At 35.6% G+C, this 25,641-nt stretch overlaps 2 non-coding genes across 2 annotated transcripts; both read right to left on the bottom strand.

Annotated features, from left to right (window-relative positions):
- Window positions 1-14,908: 14,908 nt before the first annotated feature.
- On the bottom strand, window positions 14,909-15,014 carry LOC128568209 (U6 spliceosomal RNA). The gene has a single exon (XR_008375032.1). It is a non-coding gene; the product is annotated as a U6 spliceosomal RNA (small nuclear RNA).
- Window positions 15,015-23,815: 8,801 nt separating this feature from the next.
- On the bottom strand, window positions 23,816-23,922 carry LOC128568202 (U6 spliceosomal RNA). Its single transcript, XR_008375025.1, has one exon. It is a non-coding gene; the product is annotated as a U6 spliceosomal RNA (small nuclear RNA).
- Between the last annotated feature and the right edge of the window lie 1,719 nt (window positions 23,923-25,641).

The raw sequence follows: 25,641 nt of genomic DNA, 5'->3' as shown, positions 1-25,641 counted from the left end.
CATGTGAATGTCATTAAAATATTAATTAAAATATTAATTTCTTCATCATAAATGAAACTCAGTTTAGCTGGGTACAGGATCCTGGGTTGAAAGTTGTTTTGTTTTAGGAGATTAAAAATCAATGACCATCCTCTTCTAGCTTGAGAGGTTTCAGCAGAGAGATCTGCAGTTATTCTAATATTCTTCCCCTTGTAGGTAATGGTTTTCTTTCGTCTGACTGCTTTCAGAATTTTCTCCTTCATATTAACTTTAGTGAAATTGATTATGATGTGTCTAGGGGATGTTTTATTGGGGTTGAGTCATGCTAGAGTTCTGAAACTGTCTGCTATCTGAATTTCAGAATCTCTTGGCATGTCTGGAAAGTTTTCTTTCATAATCTCATGGAGGAGAGACTCTGTGCCTTGTGAAGCCACTTCCTCACTTTCGGGGATGCCTATAAGATGAATATTGGTTTTATTCAAATTATCTGAGAGGTCTCTGAGAGAGTGATCTGTTTTTGCCCTCAATTTCTCTTCCTCTTTGAGAATTTGAGAGCATTCCAAAGCTTTGTCTTCAATGTCAGAAATCCTTTCTTCTGCTTGCTGCATTCTGTTACTGAGGGATTCTATTGTGTTTCTCAGATCTTTGAGGGCTGCAACTTCTTGTCTCAATGTGTCAAAATCTTTGGTCATTTGGTCTTTGAATTCATTGAATTCTTGAGACATCTTTTGGGTTACTCCTTGGAATTCTAATTCAATCTTATTTGCTACCCAGATTCTGAATTCAACTTCTGACATCTCAGCTATTTGTGCATGGTATCTTGTGCTGTGTCTGCCCCATTGTTCCTTGGGGGAGTTGATCTACTCTGATTATTCATATTTCCAGGGTTTTTCCATTGATTTTGCCTCATGATTGTTTTTCACTGTTGCCTCTGGGCATCCTCAGAGCTGTGGAGGTGTCTCTCCAAGATTAGACCCCAGGGGGATCACTCTATTGTTGCTGGATCTTTATAGGGAGTGACCCTGTGTAGCTCCTCTGGGGCTGCCACCCAGGGAGTTCTGGCGGTTGGAGAAGCTCTGGAGTGTGATACACCTGATTCCAGCAAAAGGGCACTGGGTGGTGCACACGGTGCTGGATTGCCTGGCACCCAGTTACCTTGGCACAGAGGGCCTAAGTCTCAGCAGTCTCTGGCCAGAAGAAGGGCTCCATGCAAAAGCAGGGAGGGCTCTGGAGGTCACGCAACTACCAGAGTCCCTGGCCAGATGAACTGGCCCGTGTGGAGGCAGGGAGAGTACAAGCAGGAGGACTCGGGGATTGCACTGCTGCCAGAGTTCCTGGTTCAGGGTGTGAAGAGGCCTGGCGGGTGCCTGTGTCGTTGGTCATGGTGCAGCTCTCCCGTAGGTCTGGGTGGGTGCTGATTGCATGTCCCAGCACAGCTCTTCCAGAGGTCTGGTGACACGGATCATGGATTGCAGCACAGCTCTTACGGAGGTCTGGTGGGTGCCCATGGCAGGTCATGGCACAGCTCTTACAGAGGTCCAGGTGGGTGCCAGTCACAGGCTGGGTGTCAGGCCAGAGCAACTCTTATGCAGGTCAGTGAGCTCTGATTGTGGTCACGTCACAGCCCATCCAGGTCACGGCGCAGTTCTTACCTGGAATTTATATTTAAAGGTAGAATAATATGGAGATCCACTTTTCTCTCCTGTGAGCTGTTTTCTATTTTTATTAATATTAAATCATAGTTGTTTTTGGACTTTGCACTCAGTTTAACTGCCTTGGGAGAGCTTGGGCAGGAGTGTAGAGAACTTGGGGCACTGTTTAGGGCCCCAGACTGAGCCGCCCAGCTGGACGGAGCTAATAGTGTTCGGCTGTGGGACTCGCACAGCAAGCTCCACCTTCAGGATCACCTTTTTTTTTTGAGATAGAGTCTCATTTTGTTGCTCCTGGTAGGGTCTCAGCCTCATAGTGCACATCAACCTTAAACTCTTGGGCTCAAGTGATCCTCTTGCCTCAGCCTCCCAAGTAGCTGTGACTACAGGCACCAGCCACAATGCCCGCTATCTTTCAGAGATGGGATCTCGCTCTTGCTCAGGCTGGTCTCAAAAACCCTGAGCTCAGACAATGCATCCACCTCAGCCCCTCAGAGTGCTGATAATAGGGGTAGGACCCACTGTGCCTGGCCCTAAACTCAAACTTCTTAAGGCGTGATGCAAATCAACTGTGTGTGTAGCGATCACCAGACCAGTCACAATGACCCATGACTGTACTATCTGTGTGGCAAGGAGATTTCAGTGTGAATATGCAGTTTGTGTTGCCCACTATGCCATAAATAATATGGCCATGGAGAGAACATCCACATGCCTTACAAGATATCTGAACAGTGTTATTACTTAGGTGGGCAGCAGAAACAACAGAAGCCTTGGATCCATTGTGTACTTCCAGGAAAGCTGACTGGGGGGATAGAAGCCCTTCTGTGCATGTCCTGTGTGCAGTGTAGCTAAGGGTCTCTGAAGAGCAATGGAGAATGGAAGAACATCCTGTTCTGTGGGGAATCAAATAGGCTGGGCTCTTCTGATCCGATCTTCTCATGAGGGATGTTGCATTTCCTGCATATTCTACAGTTATTTCTACAAATGACAAGTGAGAAAAAAGGTGAAGTGAGCTCAGTTAGTTCAAGGCCACCTAGAGATCTGTCCCACATTTAGATTTTAGTATGTAAGAATCTTAAAAGGAAATCATTAACTTGCTATCTGAATCATAAAATTTGTAGTTTAAAGAAAGAAAATTTTATAATTTTTCTAATATTGGCTTCCCTTAAAAATATTTGATAATACCCCAAAACAAATAAACAAAATATAATGAATAGGTTGATTTGGGTAGAGTATAAGCAGAGGAAATGAGAATCTTATCAGGTTAAGGCTTAACTTTATTAATTTCTGTACTTTTCTAAAAGTAAAGTCCAAACTATTCCATGCTTAAACTTCTTGGTTCAATCTTAGACCACGTAATTTCATGAAGCCTATATTCTCAAGGTTCTCTGACAAACAAATGAAAACAAAAAAATTTCAACTTGACTCTACTGACCACTGAAAAACAGTCATTTTGATCCTTTTGACTTAACTATGACATATTTAGACATTAATACCAGGACCTGAAAAAGTTAAAGCAAAAATGTTCTTGTAATCCATAAATTTATCTGTAAGACCTTCCCCTTTATATAAAGAGCTATGTTATAAAAAATTTTTCATATTATTTCTGTGATAATCTTATATTGTTAGTATTTATAGAGGAAATGGAAACTTCCTTATGGTAACTATGGGTTAAGAAATAATTCATTATTAGTTGGTAGTTAGAAAAACGCTGAATATTTTTTTCTTATTAAAAAATGCTCATTTGAAAATATTAAACGTGGCTGATGGCAAGTCATTAGAGTATTCAGAATATAAATTATTATTGTGAGAAAAGACTAAATGTGAAAAACTGCATAGAAAAGTCATGAAATGGCTTTCTGTGATATGATGTATATGATGCAAAATCTCTTTATATGTTTAGAATTCCTTGAATCCAAAATTATTTTAAGTTAAGAATTATATTAGTCAATGTTTGTTATATCAATATTTAAAAATTAGTAATTATTTAAATGAATTATTTAAATTTAAAAATAACAATAAACCATTAATAACATGGATAGCAATTTTATAAAAAAAAATATTTTCCAAGCTAAAAATATTTCAAATATAAGAATTATGCTATTACTTTATGTTTTTGTAAACTTTTGTAATGTGCACTTTATATAGAAGTCAGCTAGATTCTCTTATCTCTTTCTGCATTTAATCTGTTATAATAGACAGCTTTATTGAAGTTTACAAAGGAAATCCCACCACACACACATTATTTAGTTAGTCCTCAGCACACAACTTAAAAATTATTCTATATTACAATAGTATCAGATTATTTGAAGAAATTCAAGCCATTACTTAATAGCCAAAATCCTTTTATTGGAAGAAACTGAGTACAAAGAACTCATAATAGCACTAAAATTAGAGGCCAGATATACTAATATTTTTCCAATGTTCTTTCCATAAAACATAGCCAGACACCTACATGTACTGTTCCTTCTCCATCTAATTAATAAATATTACAATTTCATAAAGTACAAAATAGCTTATTCTTCCAGAACTTTACCTATTTACTCACAAAATTATAAGACAGTCTTTAATTATGCAGTAGATAATCATCCGTGACCCCAAACTACATTCTCACATTTTGTCTTCTTTCCTCTCAATAAAGGACATAAATGTACTTACTGGATTAGTGCACTGGTCTAGCCATCATTAATTTTACTGTCATTTCCAGAACCTGGACTCCTCACACATTTTACCCTTTATTATAGAATTAAAAAATGTTACAGAACTAAATTGTTAACGTTATCTAAAGCAACACTGAAATATTTTTTTATACACATGCACAACCCTGGTGTCCAAAATGATTATTTAGATGAAACCTATTCATAGGGTGAAAGAACAGAGGAAAAAAAGACATACTATAAAGAACTAATTTAGGAACTCTGTTAAATACTAAAAATAAATAGTTCAGTGCTATAAGGTAGCAAATAATGAGCTTTTTCATATTTTAAATAGTCAAGTTTATTAAATTTTCTTTTTTATTAAACCATAACTGTGTATATTAATGCTTTTGTGGGGTTCAGTGTACTGATTTGATATACAACGTGAAATGTTTACATGAATTATTTTTCGTAATGACCCTATGATGTAAAATTTTTTCCTCATATTTGTTAGATGAGAAAACTGAAGAAAAAGAAGGAAGGAACTTACGTATGATCATGATGGGAGAGAAATCGACCTGACTTCAGAGCCAACCAATAAACTTATATTTAATTGTCTTCTGAAAAAAAGTACACATCTTAATTTAATGACTTAATGTTTCCACTTTGTCATCTATATTCATTTTTCGATTAGTGGATACTAATGTCCTCACAGATTTTCTGTCTAAAACTATAGATGGCATCATTGGTTTCTGTGTCACCGCTGGGGGGACGAGTGCTTGTGTACTCTAATTTACAATCAGGAAGAGATTTTCTGAGATGATGGAATGTCAGAGGATGCATTAATGAACACCACTCGTTTTGTTTTTTAACAATGTGGTGATTTAGTGAAGTTAAGAACACTGAACTTTAAACAAAAAGATGAAACTAGATAATAGATTGGATACACTGAAAGATATTCATTTGAGGAATTAATTTACAATGTTGAAAACATAATTACTGCCTGATTGAAATACATTTTTCCCTTATGGACATTTATTTTTAATTTATTAATTTCAATGCCCATTACACTCTGATTATACTCTCTTTCTGGAGGAAATAACACTTGAAGTGCCTTGCATTGTGTTCATTATTTTTAATACAGAAATTATAGATTTGACATGTACTTGAATCCATTGTACTTTCTCTCTCTTCAGTTTCTATTTTAAGTTGATTGTGTTTGGAAGAAAAAAAAAAAGAAAAAGAAAGGGCACTCGATTGCTAATTAGTCCCTGAATGATAAGAACTTAAAGTATCATGAAGGGATGACAGTTTTACTTTTAATAAAATTAGCAATGGGCCATGTGAATCGTAAGAAAATATAACACACACCCCTATTGCAAATTCACAACTACTTTATAGTGTTTTTCTCTTGTCTCCTGACACTGATAATTAAGAGTTCCTTACTTATTATTTTTAGTGAATTAGTTTTTTGGATATTAGAGAGGGCATGAAAACAGCTCTTCCACTGTTATACACTCCACATATAAAAGACGCCTTTCATATGCAGCATCTGGACTTTCATACTTGAAATGAGCAAGAAACTTTTGGAGATATGGCATCATGTTGGCACTCGGCAGCTGATTCGTTTTTACACATTTGGCTTTCTTGTATATTATTAGAAATCATACGTGTGCATGCATGTGTATACACACAGAGAAAATGACATGCAAGGCAGTGTGCAATGGTAATTCTTATTGGCTTGAAACATTCAATATAATAAAGAAAAGTAAGAGCTGAATAGTATTCCATGGTATACATATACCACAGCTTGTTAATCCATTCCTAGGTTGGTGGGCATTCAGGCTGTTTCCACATTTTGGCGATTGTAAATTGAGCTGCAATAAACAGTCTTGTACAAGTGTCCTTATGATAAAAGGATTTTTTTTCCTTCTGGGTAGATGCCCAGTAATGGGATTGCAGGATCAAATGGGAGGTCTAGCTTGAGTGCTTTGAGGTTTCTCCAGACTTCCTTCCAGAAAGGTTGTACTAGTTTGCAGTCCCACCAGCAGTGTAAAAGTGTTCCCTTCTCTCCACATCCACACCAGCATCTGCAGTTTTGAGATTTTGTGATGTGGGCCATTCTCACTGGGGTTAGATGATATCTCAGGGTTGCTTTGATTTGCATTTCTCTAATATATAGAGATGATGAACATTTTTTCATGTGTTTGTTAGCCATTCATTTGTCATCTTTAGAGAAAGTTCTATTCATGTCTCTTGCCCATTGATATATGAGATTGTTGGCTTTTTTCATGTGGATTAATTTGAGTTCTCTATAGATCCTAGTTATCAAGCTTTTGTCTGATTGAAAATATGCAAATATCCTTTCCCATTGTGTAGGTTGTCTCTTTGCTTTGGTTATTGTCTCCTTAGCTGTACAGAAGCTTTTCAGTTTAATGTGGAAGACATTATTCTTAGTAAAGCATCACAAGAATGGAGAAGCATGAATCCTATGTACTCAATTTTGATATGAGGACAATTAATGACAATTATGGTTATGGGGGGGAAACAGAAAGAGGGAAGAAGGGAGGGGGTAGGGCCTTGGTGTGTGTCACACTTTATGGGGGCAAGACATGCTTGCAAGAGGGACTTTACCTAACAATTGCAATCAGTGTAACCTGGCTTATTGTACCCTCAATGAATCCCCAACAATAAAAAAAAAAAAAAATAAATAAATAAATAAATTTAAAAAGTCTAAAAAAAAAAGAAAAGTAAGAGCTAAAGAGTTTTGAAAATGATTTGAAAATCTGATATAAACTACTGAGGACTGAGAGATCTGTAGGCTTTCTAGGAAAAACTAAGGACATAAACACAATCATGAAAACAGATCCAGGAAGGAAATAGGATTGAAAGAAGGGGAAAACAAAGGACAACCATATGTACCAATTTTCATAATAAAATATATTTAATTTTCTTCAATGAATCATCAACATAATGCTGTTTTGTTAAAAACATAAATATCATACAATATATAAAGTTATACAGAGCAAAAGAGAGTTACATTTAATTCTATTTTCTGTAGCTAACCACCCCAACATTTAGGGTATATCTTCCTAGTCTGTACTTTGTTCTTGCATATCAAGGATAGTAATTGAATTTAAAAAGAGACCAAGGTGAAGGGAAAAAAATTTGGGATGTCATAGTATCTTCCTGTAACCAACTACCACATGAAAGACAAGTGGGGAAATAATTTTAGCCTGTATCAAAGGTGTTTCTTGATTTGAGACAACCTTCTTAAATTTTTTTTTTTTTTATTGTTGGGGATTCATTGATGATATAATAAGCCAGGTTACACTGATTGCAACTGCTAGGTAAAGTCCCTCTTGCAATCATGTCTTGCCCCCATAAAGTGTGACACACACCAAAGCCCCACCCCAACCCTCCATCCCTCTTTCTGCTTTTCCTCCCCCCCATAACCTTAAATGTCATTAATTGCCCTCATATCAAAATTGAGTAAATAGGATTCATGCTTCTCCATTCTTGTGATGCTTTACCATGAATAATGTCTTCCACTTCTAACCAGGTTAATATGAAGGATGTAAAGTCTCCATTTTTTTTTAATAGCTGAATAGTATTCCATGGTATACATATACCACAGCTTGTTAATCCATTCCTGGGTTGGTGGGCATTTAAGCTGTTTCCACGTTTTGGCGATTGTAAATTGAGCTGCAATAAACAGTCTAGTACAAGTGTCCTTATGATAAAAGGATTTTTTTCCTTCTGGGTAGATGCCCAGTAATGGGATTGCAGGATCAAATGAGAGGTCTAGCTTGAGTGCTTTGAGGTTTCTCCATACTTCCTTCCAGAAAGGTTGTACTAGTTTGCAGTCCCACCAGCAGTGCAAAAGTGTTCCCTTCTCTCCACATCCACACCAGCATCTGCAGTTTTCAGATTTTGTGATGTGGGCCATTCTCACTGGGGTTAGATGATATCTCAGGGTTGCTTTGATTTGCATTTCTCTAATATATAGAGATGATGAACATTTTTTCATGTGTTTGTTAGCCATTCATCTGTCATCTTTAGAGAAAGTTCTATTCATGTCTCTTGCCCATTGATATATGGGATTGTTGGCTTTTTTCATGTGGATTAATTTGAGTTCTCTATAGATCGTAGTTATCAAGCTTTTGTCTGATTGAAAATATGCAAATATGCTTTCCCATTGTGTAGGTTGTCTCCTGCTTTGGTTGTTGTCTCCTTAGCTGTACAGAAGCTTTTCAGTTTAATGAAGTCCCATTTGTTTATTTTTGTTGTTGTTGCAATTGCCATGGCAGTCTTCTTCATGAAGTCTTTCCCCAGGCCAATATCTTCTTGTGTTTTTCCTATGCTTTCTTTGAGGATTTTTATTGTTTTGTACCTTAAATTTAAGTCCTTTATCCATTTTGAATCAATTTTTGTGAGTGGGGAAAGGTGTGGGTCCACTTTCAGTCTTTTACATGTAGACATCTAGTTCTCCCAACACCATTTATTGAATAGGGAGTCTTTCCCCCAAGGTATATTCTTGTTTGGTTTATCAAAGATTAGGTGGTTGTAAGACGTTAGTTTCATTTCTTGATTTTCAATTCGATTCCAAGTGTCTATGTCTCTATTTTTGTGCCAGTACCATGCTGTCTTGACCACTATGGCTTTGTAGTACAGACTAAAATCTAGTATGCTGATGCCCCCCCAGCTTTATTTTTATTACTAAGAACTGCCTTAGCTATACGGGGTTTTTTACAGTTCCATACAAAATGCACAATCATTTTCTCCAAATCTTGAAAGTACGATGTTGGTATTTTGATAGGAATGGCATTGAATAGGTAGATTGCTTTGGGAAGTATTTTAACAATGTTGATTCTTCCCATCCATGAGCATGGTATGTTCTTCCATTTGTTAATATCCTCTGCTATTTCCTTTCTGAGGATTTCATAGTTTTCTTTATAGAGGTTCTTCACCTCCTTCATTAGGTATATTCCTAGGTATTTCATTTTCTTTGAAACTATGGTGAAGGGAGTTGTGTCCTTAATTAGCTTCTCATCTTGACTGTTATTGGTGTATACAAAGGCTACTGACTTGTGGACATTGATTTTATATCCTGAAACATTACTGTATTTTTTGATGACTTCTAGGAGTCTTGTGGTTGAGTCTTTGGTGTTCTCTAAGTATAAGATCATGTCGTCAGCAAAGAGGGAGAGTTTGACCTCCTCTGCTCCCATTTGGATTCCCTTTATTTCCTTGTCTTGCCTAATTGTATTGGCTAGAACTTCCAGCACTATGTTGAATAGAAAAGGTGACAGAGGACAACATTGTTGGTTCCAGTTCTAAGAGGAAAAGCTTTCAGTTTTACTCCATTCAGTAAAATATTGGCTGTGGGTTGTCATAGATAGCTTCAATCAGTTTTAGAAATGTGCCACCTATGCCTATGCTCTTCAGTGTTCTAATTAGAAAAGGATGCTGGATTTTATCAAATGCTTTTTCTGCATCTATTGAGAGGATCATGTGATCTTTATTTTTGCAAGTTTATGGACTTGCGTATGTTAAACCAGCCTTGCATGCCTGGGATGAAGCCTACTTGATAATGATGAATGACTTTTTTGATGATAAACTTTAATCTATTGGCTAGGATTTTGTTGAGAATTTTTGCATCTATATTCATGAGTGAGATTGGTCTGAAATTCTCCTTTCTGGTTGGGTCTTTTCCTGGTTTTGGTATCAGGGTGATGTTTGCTTCATAGAATGTGTTGGGGAAGATTCCTTCTTCCTCAATTTTTTGGAATAATTTCTGCAGTACAGGAACGAGCTCTTCCTTGAAGGTTTCATAGAATTCTGGTGTGAAGCCAACTGAACCAGGGCATTTTTTGTTTGCAAGATTTTTTTATTGTTTCTTTAATCTCAGTGCTTGAAATTGGTCTGTTCAGGAGCTCTATTTCTTCCTGGCTAAGTCTAGGGAGAGGGTGTGATTCCAAATATTGATTCATTTCCTTCACATTGTCAAGTTTCTGGGCATAGAGTTTCTGGTAGTATTCAGAGATGATCTCTTGTATCTCTGTGGGATCAGTTGTTATTTCCCCTTTATCATTTCCGATTGAGGTTACTAGAGATTTTACTTTTCTATTCCTCATTAGTCTGGCCAATGGTTTATCTATTTTATTTATATTTTCAAAAAACCAACTCCTTGTTTCATTAATTTTCTGAATGATTCTTTTGTTTTCAATTTCATTGATCTCTTATTTGATTTTGGAGATTTCTTTTCTTCTACTGAGTTTAGGCTTAGATTGTTCTTCTTTTTCCAATTCCATAAGATGGCTTGGAAATTGTTGATGCGCTCTCTTTCTGTTTTTCAAATGTAGGCATCTAAAGCGATGAATTTTCCTCTCAAAACTGCTTTTGCAGTATCCCACAGGTTTTGGTAGCTTGTGTCTTAATTATTGTTATGCTCAAGGAAGTTAATGATTTCCTGTTTTATTTCTTCCTGCACCCATCTGTTATTTAACAGAAGATTGTTTAATTTCCATGCCTTTGTGTGGGGTCGAGCATTTTTCTTAGAGTTGAGTTCCACCTTTAGTGCCTTATGGTCTGAGAAGATACAAGGTAAAATTTTAATTCTTTCGATTCTGTTGATATTTGTTTTGTGTCCCAGCTTGCAGAATCATTTCTTTTGTCTTAACTTTGGACAGGTTCATCACAATGTGGCTTGGAGAAGCTCGGTTAGAGTTGAGGCGACCTGGGGTCCGATATCCCTCTGAAAGCAGTGTGTCAGAATTTTTGGTGATATTTGGGAAATTTTCCTTTATAATATTCTCTAGTATGGCTTCCATTCCTCTGGGGTATTCTTCTTCCCCTTCTGGGATTCCTGTAACTTGTACGTTGGAACGCTTCATAAAGTCCCATAATTCTGACAGTGAATGTTCTGCTTTCTCTCTCTTCTTTTCTGCCTCCTTTACTATCTGAGTTATCTCAAGAACTTTGTCTTCTACCTCTGAAATTCTTTCTTCTACATGGTCTAACCTGTTGCTGATACTTTCCATTGCATCTTTAAGTTCCCTAATTGACTGTTTCAGTTCCTTCAGCTCTGCTATATCCTTTTTATATTCTTCATATCGTTCATCTCTTATTTGATTCTGCTTTTGGATTTCCTTTTGGTTATTTTCCACTTTATTAGCAGTTTCCTTCATTGTTTCCATCATTTCTTTCATTGTTTTCAACATGTGTATTCTAAATTCCCTTTCTGTCATTCCTAACATTTCTTTATAGGTAGAATCCTCTGCAGTAGCTCCCTCATGGTCCCTTGGCGGGGTTGTTCTGAACTGGTTCTTCATGTTGCCTGGAGTTTTCTGCTGATTCTTCCTCATGAGTGATTTCTTTTATCTGTTTCCTTGCCCTAATTTTCCTTTCACTTCCTCTTGCTCTTTAATTTCTCGTGCCTGTGGACTAAGGGTTTGATAAGTCCTTTTGGTACAGGACCAGAAGGGTGAGAAGGTTGAAGTGCAAAAAAGGGATGAAAGAAAGGAGGACCAAGTGATAAGAAAAAAAAATAGAGAATGAAGATGAGGTGGGTAAAAGGAATACTGACGAAAAGAAGAGAGGCAGAGAAAGAGGGAGACAGAGCAATACAGGTGTACAGTAGGGTACTTCGACACAACCTTAAAAAAAAAAAACACCTTCTGGGGGTGCCCAGTTGGGTGGTTCCCTTGAGGTCAGTAGCTCTTTGCTAACCTGATCAAACACAGTACCCCACATCCACCAAGTAGAGAGGAAAGACAAAAATGCTATAAATCAAATCAAAACAAGCAAACTGAAAACTTTACGGGATAAAATTGGCTGGAAAAACCAAATAACAGCAGTAGAAACACTAGCAAAAATGAAGTTCTAGTTATTGAAAAAGGCAGCAATGGGAAATTATAATTAAACTAGAAAAATTGAGAAAGAAAAAAGAGATGTATGGAAAAGGTTGAAATTAAAAAACAAAACAACATCAACAAGATCAAAATAAACAAAAAAACAACCAAACCAAAAAAAAACACAACCAAAAACAAAACAGTATGAATATGTTGTTGAATATTGTCTGGGCAACACGTGGTCTTCTGGGGTATGAGATGTTAATCACAGTTCTGATATGACTAGAGGCTGCTGATTTCTCCAACCCCAGCAGGTAGACACCCTAAATCTCTCTTCAGCCCACTTAAAAGGCACTTTGAACTTGTAAACTTGCTGAGCAGAAGCTTTCACAGGAAAGTGCTTGTCGCTGGAATCACTGCTGAAGTGGCTATCCACTTATCCAGTGTGCCAAAACCGGTCTCACTCTGCCCCTGAGGTTTAGGGCTGCAAGGTGGCTCAGACCCCACCCTTAGGCTACTCAGTTGCTAGGTTACCAGCTCCCACCCAGATTCTAGCTCTGCAACCCTGAGGGTGGAGCTTGCCAGGGCAGATCACTCACAATGGCTCCCTGTGGCCCGCCCCCAAACACTATTAGCTCCATCTGGCTCAGCGGCTCAGACTGGGGCCTAGACAACGGCCAAAGTTCTCCGCACTCCCGCTCAGGCTCTCCCCAAGGCAGTTCAACTGAATGCCAAGTCCAAAGACACCAAAACAGTTCACAGGTAAGGCCTTTCTGGTTTGCAGTCTCGCTGCTACTGAACTTACAGTTTGGGCAGGTTTAGACCGATTGAACACACGCGACCACTTGCCGGTTTTCCACTGTTTTAGTCCTCCTCTTGGGGTCCAGAAGTCTCTCGCTGACCCCTGCATCCTCACAGGGGTGATGATAGGCAGATCCCACCAGCCAGAGATGCCTGGAGTCCTATCTCCCCAGACTCACGGTGCCCAGATGCAAGGAAGCTGTTACTCAGCCACCATCTTACTCTTAGGCCTTCTTAAATTTTTTGTAAGATTCTTACAATTTTAGCCACTGCAAATATCATTGACTTATGGCAAAAAAAGGAATGAGTTTGTAGGATAAGAATTCACACAAAAAAATCTCCTTCTCCAAATCTATAGGCAAAATTTTGAGGCAGTATTTGGTTTCGTATTTAGTCATCTTTCATACTTACCCCTGAGCATTGAATAAATTCAGGACCTACTATGCACTTTAGCTTTTACCCATGAGCATTGAATAATGCAGGACCTACTTTGCACTTTAGCTTTTACAATATTGTAAGATTCCTCAGTTATCATTAGATAAAATTAAACAAATACATAGATTTTGAATCATCTTAGGGGTAGTTCTAAAGTTGTACAAGTTACCAATAACAATTTTGGCTAGCAAATAAAATTACAAGAGAATTTTATCCTATGCAACTCTGGGTCCAAGCCTGTGGTATCACATGTGCACACATAAATGCACTTTCACATACATATTTTTAATTTCATACCCTATTTGTTTTTGTTCTTTCTTTGTTTGCTTTTTCACTCAAAAACTATGAATTGTGTTGGTATTTTAAACAAATATCAACTTTAAGGGAATAAATAACTTTTTTTCTACTTCTATACTAATAAACAACATGTACTTCTCTCAACTGAAATAAACAAATTGTACATTGAAATTTTGAATGCTTTTATTGTAATTTTTCAAAGTAGAAATAATTTTTCTACTAAAGTGTGAAATTTTTAAAATATATTACAAATCATTATCCCAGAAGGAAATATAATTCACTCAAAATGTGAAAGAGTGCAATTATCTTTCAACCTTGTCAAGAGTGACTACTATTGTTCTTTATATTTATTGCTTACCTGAAAGGAATTTTCATTTGTTATTTTAAACATTATTGCAAAATTATTTTATGACAGTGTCACTTAACTTATACTACTTATAAAATGAAAGTAACTTAAGAATCAAACAATATAGAACTGGATACATAATTTTTGGTGCATATACATTTTATAAAATGAAACACCATGCAGTCATTAGAAATATGGTCCTTAAAGCATAGTAGATATTATTAAAATTTCTCATTTAAAAGGATAAAGATCTAAGTCATCATCACAGGATGTAAGAACATTTACATTTTCTTCTATACTTGCATCTATACATCATATATGGAAGGAAATTTATCTATTTCCATGCTGGAAAATAAGATTATAGGATATTTTACTTTCATTTCTATCCTTACTATATTCTTAAGTTTTCTTTTATTTATTTATTTAATTAATTTATTTATTTTTTATTGTTAAATCATAGCTGTGTACATTTGTGCAATCAAGGGGCACAATGTGCTGCTTTCATATACAATCTGAAATATCCTCATCAAACCATTCAACGTAGACTTCATGGCATTTTCTTAGTTATTGTATGTAGACATTTGTATTCTGCATTTAGTAGGTTTCGCCTGTACCCATTCTAAGATGCACCATAGGTGTGGCCCACCCATTACCCTCCCTCCACCCTGACTTCCCCCCTCCTTTCCCTTCCCTTGGCCCTTTCCCCATATTCTTGTGCTATAGTTGGGTTATAGCCTTCATAGGAAAGCTATAAATTAGCTTCATAGCAGGGCTGAGTACATTGGATACTTTTTCTTCCATTCTTGAGATACTTTGCTAAGAAGAATATGTTCCAGCTCCATCCAGGTAAGCATGAAAGAGGTAAAGTCTCCATCTTTCTTTATGGCTGCATAATATTCCATGGTATACATGAAAAATATGGAACGCTTCACAAATTTGTGTGTCATCCTTGAGCAGGGGCCATGCTAATCTTCTCTATATCATTCCAATTTTAGTATATGTGCTGCTGAAGCGACACTTTTTAAAGTTTTCTATAACAATTAAAGCGGATATTTGTGTGTTTGATTTGAAGGCTATTTAACTTTGTTCACATATATGAACAATTTTCTGTGAATTTCTCATACAAGTTTTTGTCTTTTCTTATATTAATGTGTCTGTCTTTTTTATTTTCAAATAATTCTGGTTATATGAAAAATAGTAATCATTTCTGATTTACGCAATTGTTATTTGCCTTTTAATTCTTCATAATATTAAGCCCAAATCCATAACACTGTGTAAATTTTAGTATTATTTGTCCTCATATCTATCATTTGCCCTGGTCTTCTCTGTAGGTGAGATGGTGATGAGAGGGGACACTAACCCCTTATATCTGCATTTCTAAGAACACTGTGTTGTATGGCTTTCTGCTATTTTTAAAAACGTGATAATCCTTTTCTTACTGTTTGAACTCCACTTTTCCAATCTCATTGCTAAATTTACATGATTACTATTGTTCCAAGTCCCACAGCTTCACATTTGAAATGATGGTGATGCAGGGATTCCAGCAAATCCTGATAAAACCTCTTTTTTATTAATATTAAATCATAGCTGTGTACATTAATGTGATCATGGGGCACCATACATTGGTTTTATAAACAGTTTGACACATTTTTATCACATGGGTTAACATACTCTTCCTGGTATTTTCTTAGCTATTGTGTTAATACAATTATATTCTACATTTACTAAGTTTCACATGTACCCTTGTAAGATGCACGGCAGGTATAATCCCACCTATCACAATCCCTCTGCTCATCCTCCCCCTCCCTCCTTCCTCTCCCCATTCCCCATATTCTTAGGTTATAACTGGGTTATAGCTTTCATATTAAAGCCAAAAATTAGTTTCATAGTAGGGCTGAGTACATTGGATACATATTTTTCATAGTAAAGTATCTCAAGAATGGAAGAAAAAGTATCCTGATAAAACCTTTTGACCAAGAGACCAGAAACTTCTGACGTCCTGAAACTTCTTTAGAGTAGGGAATCTGAAGAGGGTCCCTGACAGGTAGGCCAAAGCCCCCTTTTGACAGAAGGAAGTAGCTAAGAATTATCATTTTCCCTTCAAGATTTTAGGACTCAAGGGGAAATCAGAACAGACACAAAGAAAGAGGCTTGGGGCAGGGAATGGGGAGGAGGAAAACCTGGCCTCCTCAATCAGAAAGCCTGGAGGGCCCTTAAGAATGTGGGTATAAAGAAACGCAGGTCATCAATGACCTATAGAGCTCCCTGGAGGTGCAGAGAGGTCAATGAAAGACTTGCAGCCAATTTCAATACAGTATTTACTCCTCTACAGGCCTCTGCATTTCCATCTTTCTCCTCTTTTCTCCTCCATGAGAAGGACCCACTTCCAACTGTATTTGGAAATGCTCTAAATTTTCTCTTTGCTCTCCCTAAATGAAAATTCTCTTTTTACATTAAACATAGAAATAAAATAGTATAAATGTATGACACTAGTTGGCAGGGAAATGCCCACCAGCCTCTTGATCTAAGTGGCTTCTCGGCAGTGAGTGACTGGATTTCCTCTGCTCTACATGGGCCACCCTGCAGGAAGGCCTGCTTCTCCTGGGATACCTTGGTGGGTATGTTCCACGAACACCCCCTGTTCCTTGTGTTCCTCCACCCTAGGAACTCCAGACAGCTGAAAATTTCTGGGTCTCTACTTTGTCTCTTACAGCATCTTAGCTTCTCATTATTGTAGCGCCCCTCGTTTGTTGTAATTACTTCAAGTCCTTTCTTCCAGCCTTAGTTCATTGAGTATGAGATGTCCGATTTCCTTAAGTACTAAGTTTGACAGCTGTTATCTCTGACAGTTGCCCCGTGACCAAATAAAAGAAAAACAAACTCAAAACACAGTCAATTCTTACTTGATTGCACTTTTAAAAAGTTGACATAAAATTTTATACTATGATGGCAAGAAGATTAAATACTATTCTTTGATCTAGCTACAGCTAGAAAAGAAGTGTATCTTCGTTTAAAAAAAATAGCTCTTTACTCAATCGAAGACATCTAGACATGATCAAACTGAAACTAGATTTGAAAAGGAATAGGTTTGTTATATTCTGCCTTCTGACTCATGTACAAAAAAATCATTGCTTGTGCCTTAAGAATATCAACTGGGCACTTCTAAAATCAGGTGGGCATTTTCAAATGGGCACGAATAAAGGATACAGAATTAACCTGTATCTATGTATGAAGAAAAGTGAAAATGAAATATATTTGCATCTTTTAACTGGTATGTATACACAGTGACAAGTCTATCTGGGTACCCCATTCCTTCAGACAATAGGGAATTCCTAATTTATATCAACTGCATTTTACTAAATAAATAGGACTCCATTTTCAGCCTTCAAACATTTTTAAAATCGACACCCAGAAGATTGATTTTTATGCACCCCCTTGCTGCTGTCTTATTTTATTTAATGTGATTGGCTAAGGAAAAATATCGTATTTTATTTTTGATTCAAAAAAGAATAAATTTGGCATTTTGAGGTAATAAGGTAAAGCCTACATGAGCTATATCTCATCGAGATTAATCAAGCCTTTCTAATATGCATGGCCCAATCAAAGTTCCTCCTTGATCTAAATAATTTTAATTAAGCAATTCTACCTTCTGTAGCGGTCATTACCAGGAGATAATTGACTGAATCAGTAATGAAGCATTCAGCAAATGCTAAACAAACAGCAAGGTTAATTATCTGGCAGAGATGTGTGTTATGGAAGTGCAGAGCTGGCCTTCCAAGTTTCCTAATCCCCTGCAGCACCTCTTAGTAAATTATAATAATCCTTATTCAAATATATTGTGTAACTGCATTGCTATGCACCACACAGGGTAAGATCAAATGATCAAGAACCTTATTTCAATATAGTAACAATGAAGTCTGCTTTTAAAATTAGCTTATTTCTTTTGAGCAGTGTGTTTCCTTTCTTTCACTTGTTTCTCCAATTTTAAATTTTGGAATAACATTCCAAATTCTGCAGCTTGGTACCAGCAGAACTGACAACAAAGATATATTTTGCTTGGAGACACAGTCCAAAAGGTTTATATGATGCAATATATAATCCCACAGTTTATCTGATATTTTTATATTCACTCAGTTATTGTTTTTCCCCTTCTATCCATCTTGCTAATAAATCCGTTGTCCTTGGCTACCTGAGGAATCAGATTGCTTTCAGAACCATGAAGTTCCATTTTGCAGTTAATTCAATTCACCTGATTTTATACATTAAAAAAATAAAAATATTGTATAAATGTTTTCATCTAGCAAAAGAGTATTTAAAATTCATATCAAAATAATTTCTTTTTAATGGTAAGATGCAATATTAATAAAAATAATCTTTAAGATGGTTTGCTCTTTGATCTGTCAGAAATGTCAGAAGTCTTTTTTTCATAATATTAGATAAGATCTCAGTATAATTTTATAAATTGTTGGGCGGCACCTGTTGCTCAAAGGGATAGGGCGCCAGTCCCATATGCTGGAGGTGGCGCCTTCAAACCCAGCCCTGGCCAAAAAAAAAAAAAAAAAAAAAAAACCTGCAAAAAAAAAAATGTATAAATTGTTTTCATAGGTCACTACATTCTTGATTTTTAAAAATACTTTCTAAGTGCGTATGAAATTTTCAAAATTATAATTATATTCTCATTACCTAAACATGTTAAAATCTCACTAAATAATAATTAAAATTTTATTAGGAAACTTTTTAAAAGTAGTACAAGCTTCTCCCCCCTCCTCGTTCCATAATATAGAAGTCATAACTGTTAGAATTGAGAACAGAAAAATAATGATTAGACATATATTAGTAAATATTATATTTGAAATATTAATTTACTTTAGCATCTAATATTATGAGAATAAAATGTTAATGGATATTACCCCACACATGATTACAATAATTATCTACCAATGGTACTATGATTGCTTTCACTTACTATGCCAGAGCCAACAAACAATCTGAATTTAGATACTTCAATTCCATATATCTTTACAAATTTTAGTCTGGCATAATAGTCAAGTGGAAACATGTTATATTAGATCCATTTGATTCTAGCCTTGGTCATATTTCCAACAAGTTACCTTTTTGGTTATTTGGAAGCCAAAGGCAACAACTTTGTTCATAAAAATAAGAATGAAGCATCTTGGAGTTGTTGGAATCCCCTTTGTAGTCAAGTCAACATTATATAAATTTTTTTTTCCCTATGGGACTTAAAGAATACTTTGGCACTTAAAAAGAAAAAAAAAAATCCGAAAATCCTCTAGAAAGATTGAAAAACTAGTTTTCTAAAGTGGAGATGAAGAAACACCTTAGAGCTACAATAAAGAGAAGTCCCGTGAAATTTAAAGATGTCCCCCCCCCCTTTGAATGTATCTCTTTCCTAGAAGAAAATAATTCTCCATGGATTTTCTTTTTTTTTTTGCCTCTAGCCCAACTTTACCAATATAATTGAACAAGAAGTCTGATGTAGAAAGCAGTAACAACAAAATCTTCCAAGGTATCTTGGCTGTTTTCCTGATTTAAAGGAAAGTGAAATATATTAATGGCAGAAATTGTGGGGAAAATTTAAACTTTTTAGTTATGGACTAAATTGCAAAAGTGTAAATTATATTTTACCTACATTTATTTAAATGTTTTATGTTATTAGTATTAAAATATTCACAAACGTAAATTTTAATTATATATTTAATTCATTTTATAAATTTTTTCTTGTTCTTTATTTATATCCTGGTATCATTAATTGTATTCTATGTGTAGTGTTCTTAGTTGCAGGTGATTGACAAATGCCTATTTCACTAAGCACAGTGATACTTGATCATAATAGTTGATTTCACTTAACTAAGTTCATTCACACTGACTTTGTCTCTGAAACAGTGCCAATAATATATGTTAATAATAAACAGTGCCAAAGAAATATGTATTTTTGCAAGGGAATTTCAACATTTTCTATGCAACAAAATATTTTGGCATAGTTGATGTAGTGCTGGTTTACATATAGATTATTTAAAAACATGACCTATTATTAAGACACTTTAAGACATTATATTTTCAATTTTGATAATTCTTTCAAATGCACAATGTTATCAAGTTCAACTCACATTGTTTTCCAAAAAATTAGTCTACCCTCCCAAAACTTACCAGATTGTATAATATTCTCCACCTTTCATGTAATTCATAAAATTGAGAGACAAGCTAAATTAGAATTATTAGAAAAACTTTAAGAAAGTTAAAGAAGGACTTGACCATGTGTATATATAACATTTCTATGTATATTAATATAAAATTTTGCAAATATTGTATAGAACAGTTGAAGTTTCTCAAATTTAATTACCTAGAAAATTAAGAACTCATTTATGAATAATGATACATTTGTTTATGATTTTTAAAAAACATGAATTTTCAGAAGAATCAAATAGAAAAGGATATAGAAATTTCAGCCACACAAATCACATTAACAAAATCTGAAGTGCAGGAAAAAATCACCTTTTGTACAATCAAAACCATGGATGACATAGGCTTTTTTTTTGCAGTTTTTGGCCAGAGCTGGGTTTGAACCCGCCACCTCCAGTATATGAGGCCAACGCCCTACCCCTTTGAGCCACAGGCACCGCCCAACAACATAAGTTTTTATGGCATCCCATCTGACAGATCCCCAGCTCCCGCTGGGGTCATGTATTACTGGAACAAGATTTCTGAATGGATACATGCTAGGAAGAATGGTGAGTGGTTAAAAAGAGAGCAAGTTATAATTTACTCAGAAAGGGTGGCGCCTGTGGCTCAGCGGGTAGGGGGCCGGCCCCATATGCCGAGGGTGGCGGGTTCAAACCCAGCCCCGGCCAAACTGCAACAAAAAAAATAGCCGGGCGTTGTGGCAGATGCCTGTAGTCCCAGCTACTTGGGAGGCTGAGGCAAGAGAATCGCCTAAGCCCAGGGATTTGGAGGTTGCTGTGAGCTGTGTGACGCCACGGCACTCTACCGAGGGCGATAAGGTGAGACTCTGTCTCTACAAAAAAATAAATAAATAAATAAATAATTTACTCAGAAAAACTTAAGGAAGAATAAACATGCTCAACAATTAGCACTAAAGCAGGCAATCAGGAAAACACAGTGAATATAGGAAATAAAAAGACTTCAAAACAGTTTGCTGAGATGGGTTATTTCTAGAGACTGGGCACTGGCCAGACTTTTTTCCCTTTGAAATCATACATCGCATTTAAAAGTCTCCATTTTTGTTAGACGTTCATTGTATGTGTTTAAATCTTGCTCACTAAAGAAAATAAGTCTCTATAAAACAAAGTAAATTGAAATGTTGAAACCTTGCTAGTCTTTATGATTCGAATAAACAACCAAAAGAAAGGATGAAACAAATTTTTAAAATTTATTTATTTTGCAAAGAAGGTCGTGAGTCAAACTGTCCGTATTCATGGAAATGATGGAATAAGGGCTGAAGTTCTATGTCTGTTTTTGCTATGAAACACACACTTTCCCTGTGGACCTCAGATCATAATTTTAAGAGGTGTTCAAAATTATACTAACCCACTCATATTAATCCCTGAGCACAAGCATATTCACACACAGACACACACACATACATACACACACCACAAAGGCATTGGTTTCCAAGTGCTCACAAACAGATAGCTACTAGAAAAACAACACTGGTCTTAATGCCAAGAAAATTTCAAACATCAATAAACCCAGCCAAAGCAAATATACTTATTAGCTTTGTTGATGTTTGCAGTAATTACATTATTTTTGATAAAAATTGCTAGATATTTTCTTCTTGTTTAAATTATAGGAGCAAAGAAAATACTGTCAAAGACTCTCAAATGCATTATAATACTAAAATAGATGCACGATACTTGTCCACGTGCTCTTTCATTCTTCCTGCCATTTTATTATTATTTGGCATGTCTTTTAAATTGAATTCAGGAAGAGAAATATGATCAGTTTTCAGATTCGATTCCAAAGTTTCACATTAGTCACACTACCATGAAGAGTTAGGTATGTGAAAGTATTTTTTTCCCCTGAATTCAATAAAAGGGATAAATAGTTCCTGGCAGAGGTTATTTTCATATAACATAATAAGCATAAAAAAATTTCCCAAAGAAATATAGCCTGTTACTACTTAAGCAATTGGGATTTATCTTATCTTTTCTTTTTTTCTGGAATAATTGTCTAAGCTGCAAGGAAATTTTAATATACTTTATTATTTCTTTGCTGTTTAAAAAATACTATATATTCCTTATTTTCTACATTATTGTGGTATACTAAACATACTAAATTGTTAAGTTAAAAATATATGAAATGAATAATTAGTATTTTCTAAATTAATAGTGAGTGGCCTTCATTATTTAGATATAGTTTTCATTACACTTTGCCTTGGCTAATCATGGTTCAGCAGTATGGACAGACTCAATAGTTACAACTAATATACTTTTAGAGAACATGTTTAAACTAAGGTAATTTAATTCCAAAGTACTTTTGTGTTACAAGTTTTTTACTTAGACATTTTATTTATTAAGTTCATTCTGATCCCTACTATGTGGGAATAAGGACATTATAAACATACCTACCCTCAAATATTCTATTATACAGTAGGACAATCTAAAATTTAAGACCAATATTACAAAAGACATAAGAAGTGTTTAAGTCTGAGTATGCTTAGGGTTGCTATGGTTATTACAGAATTGTGGCTAACCCAGCTTGGCAAGTGAGAGCTGAAGAGAAGACAGTTTTCTTACTGAAAACGTTTACGTCTGTCTGAGGTCAGAAAGAGCAGACCATGATCAGGGAGAGTGTTGTTAAGAACATTTCAAGTAACTTGTACTGCACCTGCAATGGCATGAAGATGTGAAATAAAAACACAATAGTATATTCTGGGAACCGTATGTAGATTGATAAGACTGGCACATATGATGAGAGTAGGGAGTTCTTTGAAGTTGAAAATGGAGACGCATACAGCGGCAAGATCATTAAAATTTCTCTAGGAGACTGTAAGCAGTTTGGACTTCATCATAAAGGACATCACGTTGTCCTTTTATCCGACTACCTGAGGAGGTATAGATAGCTGCGTGTTGCAGTTGCTAATCTCTGATGGCCTCACTGATTATTGGTTTGGGAGGGTTTTTAGCACCTCTAATACCATTGTAAGTAGCTTTTGATTCCAAATTCTCTCTATAAGATTGCTAGTATTGGCTCTGTTTTACTGATTCAGCCTTTACTGATACAGATTATCAAAAACAATGCCACTCTGAGCGTACTTGTGCATGTCTTCTGAGACACACATGAATGAGGTTTCTAAAGCTGCATTTTTAGTACAGGAAACCCTGGCCACAGGTGGCCCCTGAGCACTTGAATGGGGTTGTTCCAATTTGGGATGTGTTCTCAGCATGAAATAAATCCATGATTTTGGAGACAGTAGAATGAAAAATGATCACAATATATATCATGAAGAATTTTATAATGATCCCATGTTGAGATGATATTTTAGATATGAGTTAAATAAAATGTATTATTATATTTTGTATCACGCATTTTTTAATGTGCCTATCAGGAAATCTAAATTTACATATGAGGCTTGCATTATATTCCTATTCAACAAGGCTGCTCTAAAGTATATGATTAGAAGTCTATTTGCAAAGATACAGGTATACATTTACCTTCAAGTCAAGTGACTTTCCCAAAGGGGTGATAACAATTTCTACTCTCACTAGGAGTTCATATGTGTTTCACTTTGCTACACAGCCTTTTCCGCAGTTAGTATTTTCATGCTTTAATTTTTTTTTTTTAAATATGGAACACTTCACAAATTTGCGTGTCATCCTTGTACAGGGGCCATGCTAATCTTCTCTGTATCCTTCCAATTTTAGTATATGTGCTGCCAAAGCAAGCACCACTTTAAATTATTTTACGCCAATAGTATTTCAAAGCATTTAAGAAATCATTAGTGACTTTGTATACATTTTTATGTTTGTTAATTTATGGGTTATTTTTTGCATAGCATCTTCTATTAACATCCTACATTTCTACAAGTACTAATAAGTAAGAATTTATAGATCATTAAGCCCTCCAGAAGAAAGATTCTCTATACATTTCTAGCTTTGATAATACATGGCCCTATTTTTATGTATAAATGCCTAGGGAATATCCCCAAACATTAAACATACAAACGTTTAAGCAGCATTAAAATTGGGAAGAAGTAGTATTTTATTAGTATGTTATTTACATTGACAGATTTATATAGGGCAAACAGCATGTACTTCAGACGAGACAAATATATTGGAAACAGGTCTGACGTTTTTGCTTTTTAAAGGAGACTGTTAATTCTGTTCCTGACACAAAGGTAATGAATAAGTTCCTCTCCATTGCTAAAGCCTTAAAACTTACCTTATATAGCCAAAGTTATATTTCACCTGTCTCGGGCTTTAGAGACGGGGAGCAGATGTTTCCCGGAGAGCTTCTTTGATAGCAAATCTTTGTTTCAAGATGCTGAATCTCTTATGAGAAAAACAAAGCAATTTGGATATGTTTATAATTGAAACGAGTGCTTACTATTTAAAGTTGTCAGCAAATTATCCTCACACCCATCATAAATTCAACTTTTTGAAATTCACCTTGTGATAACTTTCAGGGTTTTATAATCTCAAATTGAACAGAGCGCTGAGGTTGAGTCCATAAAGGAGAGGCAAGTCCAAAGATGAATCATTGGTTCTACTTCTTGGCAGATGACACCCACATGCAGTTTTTCTTCTTCATGCAGATCTGGTTGTTAAGCATAAAAGATTGGGAGGAAGTGCAGTCATCACGGTAGTCTGAGAAAAACAAAATTGATCTCAGCCTGCTCAAATGAATTGTAATAAGGTAAAATCAGCGGAGTGAAATGTGTGTGCACATGTGAGCTATTTGAAGAGTAAATATAGATATTAAAAGAGACAATTTTTCACCTCTTGTCTATGCTAAATTTACCACTAAGTATAAAAACCTTGAGAGATGGTTGTGAACATTAAGTAACAAGATAATTTTTTTTGAAGGTGTACATTCAAAGTAACAAGCTAACTGAAATTATAAAGTCCAGATTCTTAGATTGAAAGGTGAGAAAAATGCATCAAAATTAAAAGAATGTGCTTAAAATATTAATTTCAATATTGCCTATAAATCATTTAAAACTTTTATATGATGTGAACAGTGAAAAAAGCAACCATAATAATTTAATATTCAATATCTTTGTAAAAAACACATTTTTTATTTTTATCACAGAACCTCAAGGGAGAAAACAATAGTTGACAAGAAAGAATCAGAATATTATTAGCTAAACATTTAATATGATTTATGGAAACAATCTATTTTTTCGTCCACTTACTGTCTTCTTTGAGCTTGAAGAGTCCTTTCAGCATCTAGCAATAAGGGTTTGCCACTGTCAGAGTTCTCTTGTTTCCAGTCTGTTTCTTCCACTAGCCTGCGAATTCTCTAGGGCAGGGCCTGTGTTAGCTTCTCAGTCGACACGTGCTTCAAGCTCAGAAAAAATGACTAAGTAAATCAATATAAGAATCTTCTATTCTTATAAAATCATGTAGTCAGTGATAGACATTTTAAATCCCTGCATATTCTCTAAC

This window comes from Nycticebus coucang, chromosome 16 (genome assembly GCF_027406575.1).
Source record: "Nycticebus coucang isolate mNycCou1 chromosome 16, mNycCou1.pri, whole genome shotgun sequence".
NCBI classification, from domain to species: Eukaryota; Metazoa; Chordata; class Mammalia; order Primates; family Lorisidae; genus Nycticebus; species Nycticebus coucang.
This window is presented reverse-complemented; position numbering and strand designations above follow the sequence as displayed.